At 41.0% G+C, this 12,056-nt stretch overlaps 1 pseudogene across 1 annotated transcript; it reads right to left on the bottom strand.

Annotated features, from left to right (window-relative positions):
- Positions 1–3,783: 3,783 nt before the first annotated feature.
- Positions 3,784–12,043, bottom strand: LOC147016672 (uncharacterized; annotated as a pseudogene). Its single transcript, XR_015049151.1, has 3 exons — positions 11,912–12,043; positions 8,042–8,079; positions 3,784–6,503 (listed from the first exon to the last, which is right to left on the bottom strand). The product of XR_015049151.1 is annotated as an uncharacterized LOC147016672 (transcript).
- Positions 12,044–12,056: the final 13 nt, after the last annotated feature.

The raw sequence follows: 12,056 nt of genomic DNA, 5'->3' as shown, positions 1-12,056 counted from the left end.
CACATTTCTTCATTTTTTTTTAGAAAATGACTGATGTCAGGTAACCTCTCTTATAACGTATGCATTCATGGCAGCAGAAATATAAATTGTCCATAACTTGCTGAATTGTTTCAGGAGAAATGAGGCTTATTTCATCGCTGATGTTTTTTTCAGTTCAGTTCATATTATTGAATTAATCACATTCACCTTGGACTTTAAATAGCCCCATAAAAAAACACACACAAAAAAAAAACCCAGCAATGTAAGGTCAGGTGATCAGGGTGGCCGTGGAATGTCCCCAAATCTTTACACATGATTTGCAAATGTCCCCTGCAACAGTTGCCTTGTGTGGCAAGTTCCTCCATCCTGTTGAAAGTAAATAGTCACAGTTGTGTTGGGAGATGGAATGATTTAAAAAAGGAAGTTCAGCATTGTGTAAAGTTGCTTGGTCCGTGGACGAGTAGAAACATCTCGATGTAACTAAGTTAGGGAATCTGTGAGCTTCAGTGTTACATGCCACCACACGAGGGGTGGTGCGGTGTTGATTAGCCAAGGGAGTAAAAATAAGTCCCCCAGTCCGTGATTTTCCTTATGTTTTTTTATTTTGCAAGCCGGGCCATAAAGCTGGGAAACGCGTCCCTGAAACGACAACAAACAGGAGAAGCCCCGGGTTTGGGGGTGAGCAGACCACGCCCCTGAGGCGGAGGATATAGGTTTAGAAAGGTTTTGAAAAATTACCTCGGACAAAACGTTTAAGCTCACATTTCAGCGGCCCCATAAGAATCGGCAAAAGTTGAGCTAACAATTTCACAATTATTAAATTAATGAGAAATGAACAGGATAGGAACATCATAAATATATGTGGAAAAACATAATTAAATTACAGAAATGACACCAAGGGCACAAAAAGCTTTTTTTAGCCGCATCTCGCGTAGCGAACGTGGCTCTAAGAGAGCTCGGCGGCGTCGGTGTTCTTCTTCTTCTGAAGACAAAACCTTTTGGACTCGGCTCTTTTATATACAGGATCCGGATCTCCTTAAATACTCAACACCTGTACACATCCTCACATCGAGGGTGCCTTTTGAGAGCGTCTATCATGAACGTTTATATATATATTCGGACATTTGCTTTAAAGTTTCGAAAAGTTCACGTTACTATTTAAAGATTATTCCATTTAATGTATTGTAATTTCGTAAATACACTATATTTCGTAAATACACTATTATGGGTCTCGCTATTGGCTTAATCAAGGCACGTGACGAAATATCGGAAGTTGTTGTTGTTGTTTTTTTTAGCCGACAAAACATTTAGGACGCAGCTCTTGGACACATTTGTCCTTGTTTTTTGTCCATGTCAGGTTTAATCAGCATTTGCACTATTTTCTGAAATTATTGGAACTTACAACTCCAAAGTCTCAACAACAATGCAACATTGTCGATTGATGTGATAGCGCAGAGCATGTTCCCCTTTGATCAAATTGATGTGAGTACTCATGGCAAAAGATTTAATGATAAACTGTCATCAAAATGCTTTGTAAGGAGAGGACTGCATATGCATCAAAGAGTAAACCGTCCTTGGGAGGGGATCTTAAGCCAACAGTCCCATCTGCAAGGATTTGCTGATTATTTTGAAGACTCCACCGTACCTGTTAAATTGTGTGCCAGCCGACTGGTCAATTTCCGACCGGCATATACTAGGGCGCTGCCTCATGTGTGGCAGATACATCAGAGTGATGATGCAATCAGCAGACCCAATCCATAACTGAAACCTAATCAAAAATATCCATTTGCTTGATAAATGTATTCCAGTCAAATACTCTTGCCAAATGCTTCATTGCTGCCCCGACTACAACCAGAGGGATCTGGGCACTATTGGGTGACAATGCTGACACCTCATGGTGATGAACTGGCAATGACATGTCTAAATGACCTACAGTCAAGGGAAAAACAAGATAAGAACAAGACACAGAGTATTTTAACGACTGGAATAATAAATCAATCAATGCATAGTAGATTCTCAATGGTAAACATTGAGAGCGCCATTATTCCTACATATCCTCTATGTCATCCAGACCATCCTCATGAAATGCTCTGCTTTTTGGAAGGTTCATGGTTTCCAGAGGCAACACCCTTCTCTGTCATCTGTTATCATTTACAGCTTTTTGTACCTGCCTTCACATTTCTTCCAATCTAGTCTGTTTTCCTCTCTGCATCTTTCCATCTGTTTACCCTCAATAACCTCTGACAGCAATCCATATTTTTACCTCTGGCATGGAAGGTTATGTTTTCACCCCTGTCTGTGAGCAGGATATATCAAAAGGTTGTGATCGGATTTGGTGGAGAGGTTGGACGTGTGACAAGGACGAATTGTTTAGATTTTGGTGAAGATCTGAATTTGGATATGAGAATTTTTGTTAAAGTGATTCTTCAATATTGAGTGATAGGGCTTGAAATGATATATAGTATGGCACAATATCTCAAAAAGTTGCAGACATTCGGACAAAACTTGGTGGATAGATTCGGTGTGTGACAAGGACGAATACTTTCAATTTGGGTGAAGATCCAGATACGATAATTTTTTTTGTGTAGGTGACCGGCCAAGAATGGCAACGCTAAATTTTGGTGAAGATATGAATCCACATCCGGATCTGAGAATTTTTAAAGCAATTCTTCGCCATTGAGAGATGGGGCCAAAACGATTTATAACACAATATCTCAAAAAGCTGTGGATAGATTATGACAAAACTTTATGGATGAGTTGATTGGGTGACAGGAACAAGGGAATTTTATTTTGGTTCAGGTCTGGATCCAGATCCAGCCGAGCAGTGGGATACAAAATGTAAACTGTTCAGCCTGGAGGAGGAATGCACTCCACCTCGTCTCAAAATGTGACCAGGTGGTGGTGGTCGTATGGCAGCTTAGCTGCCGGGGTAGCTATCATTTCTTGAAGCGCGACTGTGTCGCTGATGCAGTGCCCCTCTACCAGTACACTCACTGGAACTAGTACTCATCTCACCAACCTCGGAAGGATGACGGGCTGAGTCAACCCCCTGGTGTATTAATTCAGTGGCCGACGGGGCTTGAACTCAGGACCCTCGAATCCCAAGCCACCACCCTAACCACTGAGCCAACACCAGGCTATGTGACCAGGTCAGTTTTCCTGTCGCTTCAGAACTGTCTCAGTCAAACATCTCCCCTCCTGCAGCAACTGAAAATCTTCAATCACCTTGTATTCAACTTATGCAATCACACTCACTTGTTGAAAGCTTCCAATGTCTTCATTTCTCATGGTACAAGTCTCAGACCTATATAGCACCACATTCCAGACCAAGGATTTTACGAACCTCTTCTTCATTTGCTTGTTGGAGCTCTTTCTCATTTTATAAGCTCCTTTGGCAATAGCAATTCTCTTTCTTATCTCTTTATGACACTCAGCATCTTCAGTCACCAAGCTATCCAGGTAATGAAACTCTCCAACCTGCTGCAGTTCATGTCCATCGATGATAATCCTCAAGATTTTATGCACATCTTTGTTTATTTTCATCACCTTGGTCTTCCTCACATTGATTCTCATTCCATATTCTTTCGATATTTTTTTTAGAACCTCCATGAGTTTCAGTAATAATCCATCCATACCCAGTATTTGAATAATTTCTGGAACTACAAAGATGTGACAATACAAACAAAGAGGAGCCCTGTGAATGCTCTGGTATTTCCAGTTGCAATGTATGAATGCGAGTCATGGACAGTGAAAAAGAAAGAAAGGAAGAAGAATGACAGTTTTGAAATGTGTTTTTTTTTATTAATAATTATCCAAGGAGGTCAAGGTTTGTGGAGGAGCAAGAACACTGAACGGATCAGGATGCAGCAGAACAAAAGGGACGCGAAAACAGAAACTGTCATACTTTAGACACATCATGCATGGTGAAAACGAAAGTCTGGAGAAATCAACCATGGGGGAGGAAGAGTTGAGGGAGGCGGAGGAGGAGGAGGAGGAGGAGGAGGACAACGATGATGCAGACCTTGTATGTGCTGGGTGGATGGGGTAAAGGCTGCAACCAAGCTGTCTCTGCCAGAGATTTGGAAAACTGCAGGATATAGATGATAGTCCAAGAGCTTGCTGAGATTTAATTGACATGGGAGCTACAAAAGCTTTGACTGTTTGGTGGGGTACAGGTAGCCTACCTGACCACAGAAACCCTTGTCTTAAGTGCAGTCAGTGGTGGGTGGGGAAGGGGGTTCTTTCTAATTACCCCCAAATTCAACTTTTCTTGACTTGGTGCCCACAAGGCTGACACCAATGCTACATGGTGAGGAATGCCATACTAATTATGAATCTGCAACTTAAGACAAAATTTTGTGGTGGAAAGGTCACTTAAGACAAGGTCAAAGGTCAAATTGCATCAAATCCAGGGTTTGAAGATGCCACGTTGTTTATATTGATTTTGAAACTGGTAGTTGCTGTGCTCCTGTGACGAATAATGCTAATGCCATATTTTGTCAATATAACCAGTGAGATTACAATTCCTCATCTCCATCTGAGGATGGCATATCCTCCTCATCTGAGGGGCTGGGTTCAAAGTCCATCAGATCATCGTCATCCTCCAGATCAGTTTCTGTCTCCCCTTCTTCTGGGACAAGTGAATCCGGCATTTGGGGTCCATCAAACCACAGGACTTCATAGACATTTACTTTAAGTTCCCATCTATCTTCTTTTGTAGGCTGTTGCTGTATCACTTTCTCATGGGAATCTGCCCACATTTTGGCAACGAACGTTGCACGCTTGATTTGCTGGGTGACTTCAGCCTCACACGGTGGAACCATTGATGCATCGATCCCCTTCACTTTCTCGAGGGGATTCTTTGCTCTAGCTTTTGGTGCATACGTCTTTTCAAAGACCTTGAAACGATGTTTGTTCAGAGAAAGCGTCTGATTTGCTTTGGCACCAGACATTCTTGCTGTGAAGGACATGATTGTTTCTTTCGGTACGACTCAAGTGGCTGCTCCTGGACTTGTCGTTTCCTTTTTCTTGCAGATCGGTTACAGAGTTGTAATGGAGCTTGTGTGACGTGATTAACGGCTTCCCCTGTCCCCGAGACATCTTTGTTTTGATATAAAATCCCCATTGTGTCATGAAGTGTGTCAGTACCAGACAATGTTTTGGGTGGTTCATCAAAATTATCAAATGCCAAACCAAACACCTGATCAGGGAGTGCTCCCTCTGGACAGGACTGCTCCCTTTTCTGAATGGCATCACCAAGGGATGTTTCTATTTCTTCAATGGTATGATAATTGATTATGTGACCGTGTCCGTTGAGCATTTCAACCAGCTTTCTGCTGCCAGTCATCCATTTGCTTGCCTGGTTTTACTTTCCCCCTTTGGGCGATAAATATGGCATCATGGGATGAGGACACAGCACGGCGTTTAAGCTTGGGACTGTACGCTTTTTGATTGGGACCTCCACATAAGACTTGAAAGAATTGGAGCAACATATCTGGAGCAGTAACTTCCCCCTCAGACAGGTTTTAGAGAGTGACATTTTCTGGAAGAGGTGAAGTTTCTCAAGAGTAAGGCTGCTTTGTTGATGGTAGCTTCTGGAGTGGCAGCATAATCATATGCGAACTGGATGAGCTGACCAGCTAAACCTGTGGGATAAACAATTTGACCTGACTTTCTTGCCCCACAACACTCCATCCTAATTTTGTCACCAAGTTTGTTCAACAAGTTTGTGGCCAGGTTTCTAACTGTGGTAATTGGCGTTTCATCTGCATCTTCACATAGTTCTTTGTACTGAGTATAAATGGAAGTCAGAAGTTCTGGCCTACTGTCAATGATGATAGCTTTCTCAATGTATGCATATATACCTAACAGTGCAGTTTTGCTTGAAGAAGCAGTAGGCCTATTCACAGATGGTGTTTTAAAGGAGGTATGCACTTCTACAGCTCTGGTGATACCTGACCTCCTTACACCGAAAATCTACATCTGAAATCTTTGCCAGAAGGGCGATGTCCTGCTTAGCAGCTGCAGCAGTTTTTGTTGTTTTTTCAGCCTCAATAGTTTCGCACAAACCAAGTGGCTCCTCTGATCCACCCTTCTTCTTCCTTGCTTTTTTGCAGAACAGACAAATACGTGGGAAAATCCCGACGTTGGATATTGAGGGGGAAAAGCCAGCTGATGATCGAAGTGTTTTTTTCTGAATCAGAGGGAGAGGAGGTTTTCACAGTTGTATCATCAGCATGTGGCATGGCTGTGAAGTTTTTGTAACAGGCGAAGTGATAGCCATGGCTACTGTCCAATTCACCTGGCAGAGACGGAACAACAGTGAAGTACGTTGATGTTGCAAAGTTTCGCTTAAGTCGTCTCCGAGCCGCAGCATTCATAATGGAAGACCACTGCTCTGCTTTGATAGGGAGTATTTTACCAGTAGCTTCTCCATCCACTTTGCCTGTGTGGAGGATGCACTCCTTGGTTGCAGGAGCTCTTCCCTGTTCCGATTCCATCATGTTTCATTGGAATGAACTGGTCTGCAACAGAAGGACATCTCTGAGGGTTCATGAGTCACAGATGGGAGATGCCCGGGGGGTGGGGGGTCACTCCCCACCTCTAAATTGTGACTTCCAGGCTGATTTTCTTTCAGAAAAAGGGGTAGGGAAGTTAACCCTTTCCAGCCGGATCGCCACTATAATGGCGATGCTATTCCAAGCTCTAAAACAACGGATCACCACTATAATGGCGATGCTATACCAAGCTCTAAAACAACGGATCACCACTATAATAGCGATGCTATTCCAAGCTCTAAAACAACGGATCGCCACTATAATGGCGATGCTATACCAAGCTCTAAAACAACGGATCGCCACTATAATGGCGATGCTATACCAAGCTCTAAAACAACGGATCGCCACTATAATGGCGATGCTATTCCAAGCTCTAAAACAACGGATCGCCACTATAATGGCGATGCTATACCAAGCTCTAAAACAACGGATCGCCACTATAATGGCGATGCTATTCCAAGCTCTAAAACAACGGATCGCCACTATAATGGCGATGCCATACCAAGCTCTAAAACAACGGATCACCACTATAATGGCGATGCCATACCAAGCTCTAAAACAACGGATCACCACTATAATGGCGATGCTATACCAAGCTCTAAAACAACGGATCACCACTATAATGGCGATGCTATACCAAGCTCTAAAACAACGGATCGCCACTATAATGGCGATGCATGCACGTGCTTTTTGTTTACTTCATAAAGTAGTTCCAGTCATTCAGTGCAGGGGACGTTGTTGGTCATTTCCTGCACAGAACACGTGGTTTGATGTCCAATATGGCAGCACCTTTGAATTGTTGATCTATGAACCAATTTAGGTGATTTTTCAAAACGACCAAAATACAGTAAAAATCACAATCAAAATCATCGTTTTGAATATTTGTTTTGTTGCCCACAACAAATATTTCTCCTGTTTATTTCCCCTGTTTTATCATCAAAATGACTTGGTGGTGATATATTATCAATTGTATATTGCAAACTACAGCATTGTATTGGTGTTTTTCAAAAATAATGGGTGTTGTATCAAAATTTCACTAATCTGGCAGCCCTTTTGTTGATATTGGTTACCATGGCAACAATTTTTTTTTCCTTCCTACAGGAAGGCGCTGTTCATACTGTCGAAACTTTGTGGGGGAATGAATATTCCAGAAAATGATACCAGAGATTTGTTGGTAAATTCAATTAATATAGTGTGATAATTAGTTTTTTTTAAAGTATCAATATACAGTAAAAAAAAAATCACAAACTTATTCAGGAAATGGGGGCTTAACCATACAAACTTACTCCAGCTGGAAAGGGTTAACCATTTAAAAAGCCGAGGCAGACTCCAGAGAGGTGGAAGATTAAATCCTAAACTTTGGCAACAGCACTCGCACTGTCACAGAGTGAGCCTCACATAAAAAGAAGCCCTAAAGCATAGCATAAACGTATTTATCTATCCTACAATGTACTGTACATGTATATGTGAATCTCCAGGAAGTGAATAATATGCAATATACTTACGGTACAATCCTCCTTTCTCAGTCTGCGAGACCTCCAACCTGCATTCTCATAAGGAGGGACACATTATCAATGCTGCTGCATTTCCTCCTGTTTGATGGATTTCGTCAATTACAGACGTATAAAACAATGGGTTTCATCAAAATGTGTAGCTCCCTGTGCTTTAATTTATGAGATTGATCATAGACTCCAATGCTATACTATCGGAGGCCTCCCGCCTTCTCACATGGAGCATGCGTGGGTAAAAAGTAGGTATTTGGGTCACCCATGTGTGCTAACTTCCTAGTATCCATGCACAGTGTTGTACATTGGCAATGAATGGAAAGTCATACTTGCACCACTAAATATCTACCTCGTAATTTGATGCGAATTGACTTTGACCTTGTCTTCAGTGACCGATCCACCACATAAGGTGGTCTTAAGTTGGTGATTATTGATGAAGATATCGAACTCTACATTTTCCACCAGTTTTCAGTTCTGTAGGTTCTATGTCAATTAAAGTAGAATAAAAGGTCATTCGGTGCAAATTGACCTTTGACCTTGTCTTAAGTGACCTTTCCACCACATAATCTCATCTTAAGTTGGTGATTCTTGATATTTAGACCTTACTCAACATTTTCCATGTGGTTTCAATGTTGTAGCTTTTAAGTCAAATAAATCCCTAATTAGTATCTGTCTTAAGTGACCTTTCCACCACAAAATTTTGTCTTAAGTTAAAGATTCATAATTAGTATGGCATTCCTCACCATGTAGCATTGGTGTCAGCCTTGTAGGCACCAAGTCAAAAAAAGTTGAATTTGGGGGTAATTAGAAAGAACCCCCTTCCCCACCCACCACTGACTGCACTGAAGACAAGGGTTTCTGTGGTCAGGTAGGCTACCTGTACCCCACCAAACAGTCAAAGCTTTTGTAGCTCCCATGTCAATTAAATCTCAGCTAGCTCTTGGATGTTTGGAGAAATCTGATCATGAACCTCATCAAAAGTCAGACATGACTTGACAGAACAAGATAACCCAGTATTTTCAAATAAGTTTCATCTGTTGTGAACCAGTATAAAAACACCATTACAATCAACATAATCAAAATAAAGACCAATCAATGCACTGTAGTCTCAAGAAGGAAGTCAAACACACACACAACACAACACACACACACAAACAAACAGAGGACGGAAGTCATCAATATACTTACGAAATCTTCAGATTTCTTCAGTAAAAACACCAATATATTATTTTAATGCTTATTACCTCCACCACCGAAGGTGAAGGAGGTTATGTTTTCACCCCTTTCTGTTTGTTTGTGCACAGGATATCTCAAAAAGTTGTGGACGGATCTGGATGAAATTTTGTGGACTGGTTGGGTGTGTGATAAGGACGAACTGATTCGATTTTGGTGAAGATCCGGATCAGACTACTATAATTTTAAAAAGTGATTCTTCACCATTGAGAGATCGGGCCAAAAATGATATGCAGCACAATATCTCAAAAAGTCATGGATGGATTCGGGCAAAACTTGGTGGATACGTTGGGTGTGTGACAAGGAAGAATTGATTCAATTTTGGGGAAATCCGAATCCGGATCTGATAATTACGTCTGCCAACGAAGGTGAAGGAGGTTATGTTTTCACCTCTTTCTGTCTGTTTGTCTGTCCGTTTGTTTGTCTGTTTGTGTGCAGGATATCTCAAAAAGTTGTGGATGGATCCAGATGAAAATTTGTGGACAGGTTGGATGTCTGACAAGGACGAACTGGTTAGATTTTGGTGAAGATCTGGATCCGGATCTGACTACTGGAATTTTAAAAGCGATTCCTCACCAATCAGATGAGGCCAAACCGATATATAGCACGATATCTCAAAAAGTTGTGGACGGATTCGGACGAAACTTGGTGGACACGTTGGGTGTGGGGCAAGGACGAAATGATTCGATTTTGGTGAAGACCCGGATCCGGATTTGTTTACGAGAATTATTTATTATTTAAAGTGATTCTTCGCCATTGAGAGATTGGGCCAAAAACGACATCTGGCATGATATTTCAAAAATGTATTGGGCCCGATATGTTCTCGGGGATCAGGCATTGCGTGGTGGAGGTATGCGCTCGAGTGAGTGCCCTTCTAGTTTGTTAAGTGATTCTTCACCATTCAGAGATAAAGCTAAACTAATATATAGCACTGTATCTTCAAAAAAGTTGTGGATGGATTCGGATGAAACTTCGTGGACATTTGGGTGTGTGACAAAGAAGAAATGATTTAATTTTGGCGAAGATCCAAATATATATATATATATATATATTAATAAAATATATATATCTTAATAAAATATTATTAAGAATATATATATATATATATATATATCCATCGTTATCCTGTCAAACTTTGCTTTAAGTGGTAATAAATTTTGAATATGTTTGTGTTGAGATTAAATAGTTCCAAGATTATTGTTTCATCACTTTTTTCTTTTTTTTCAGTGTGAGAAATGTATTAATTAGCGATATTTTTAGGCTATTTCTCTGAAAAATGCTGAGGGTCCCTGTATCCTGTCATCCGTCTGTTAACATTTGACGAAAACATCTGTCTCACAAGCTAGTCAATCGTTATGGAGCAAATTTGGTATGATTAATCAGGACAGCAAGGTCAAATGGGGTTGTGATCCCCATCCAGATGCACTTCTGATACAAGGAGGAGGGGGGGGGGGTTATCCCAAATATTGGTATTTTATTTAAAAATCTTATCAGAAACCAACAACTGGATTCAGACCAAACTGGCCATGTGGCATCGTGACCATGCCCTAACCTGAAGTTGTGCTGCCCATGGCCGAATCTCCACGGGAAAGGGGGGCCACAGCCTTCCTCCCCTAATCCCTCATATTCACTAAAACATAATTTTCCTCACAAACTACATGACCGATGTGGACCAAATTTGGTACAATACATCAGAACGGTAAGTTCTCATGGGGTTGTGCTCCCCCATTGGGATCCGGGGGAAGGGGGCCACAGCCCCTTATCCCTCATTTTTCACCCCGCCTGTTTGGGGAAATAACCGTCAGTCCCCCACAGGGTTATTTACTAATATTGTAATGTCATTTTTCAGCTTTATGTCGCTATTGTTATGTATAGCTTGTAAGTTGTAAAAGTCAGAAATAACAAAAAAAATTAACAAAAACCTCATGATTGTCTGTGAATTGTATTCCTTCCAACTGGAAATTTTACAAATCACACCCTGTATGTATATATATATATATATATATATATATATATATATATATATATATATATATATATATATATATATTACATAATATATATAAATAAATATTATATATATATATATATATAAATAAATAAATATTATATAAATATATGTGTGTGTTATAACTTAATGCGTCGCTATTTCTCTTTTCCTTCGAGTATTTCCAAATTAAATACATATTTTATTAAGAAATAAAGTAATGTTTCAGCCGGTCCAAATAAAGCTCGAACAATGGTTCACATTAGTTCATGATACAACTTTGTACAGAAGCATATTATTGGTGGATGAAGACCCCCAAGATCCCAGTGGTCTCAGCACCCCGAAAGCAACCTGAAGCCCACGCACACCTTTTTCTCCACAAGTTCACCTGCGTTACCCTCAGTCCGACTTCAGTGCCCCACCCAATTTCTTCCGCCCAAACTCCCCCTACTACTACCACCACCACTCCTCCTCCTCCTCCTCCTGCACATGATCTCCACGATCAAATTAATGACCGTGATGATCCCCATGTGACGATATCGCAAAATCACACACCCTCACGATCTCTCATCAAAGTGCCGATTTCTCACCGCTCCGAGATCGCACACAAATCATTATTTTAGTTTAAAAAATAATAATAATAATTTCACCTTTCGATGTCCGACTAGCTCTCCACCTCGCTTCACCAGCTCCCGCCCCCTTACAAATCGTGAAGACGCAGCGAGGTTCGGTCTTGCTACGATTTATAAAAATACAAACTGCCCGAGAGGCCTAAATCCCACAGCGGCATTCTCC

This window comes from Eptatretus burgeri, chromosome 11 (assembly GCF_056783735.1).
Source record: "Eptatretus burgeri isolate ZD-2024b chromosome 11, Ebu_testis_v1, whole genome shotgun sequence".
NCBI lineage: Eukaryota > Metazoa > Chordata > Myxini > Myxiniformes > Myxinidae > Eptatretus > Eptatretus burgeri.
The sequence above is the reverse complement of the archived record's forward strand: the minus strand, read 5'-3'. Positions and strand labels throughout refer to the sequence as shown.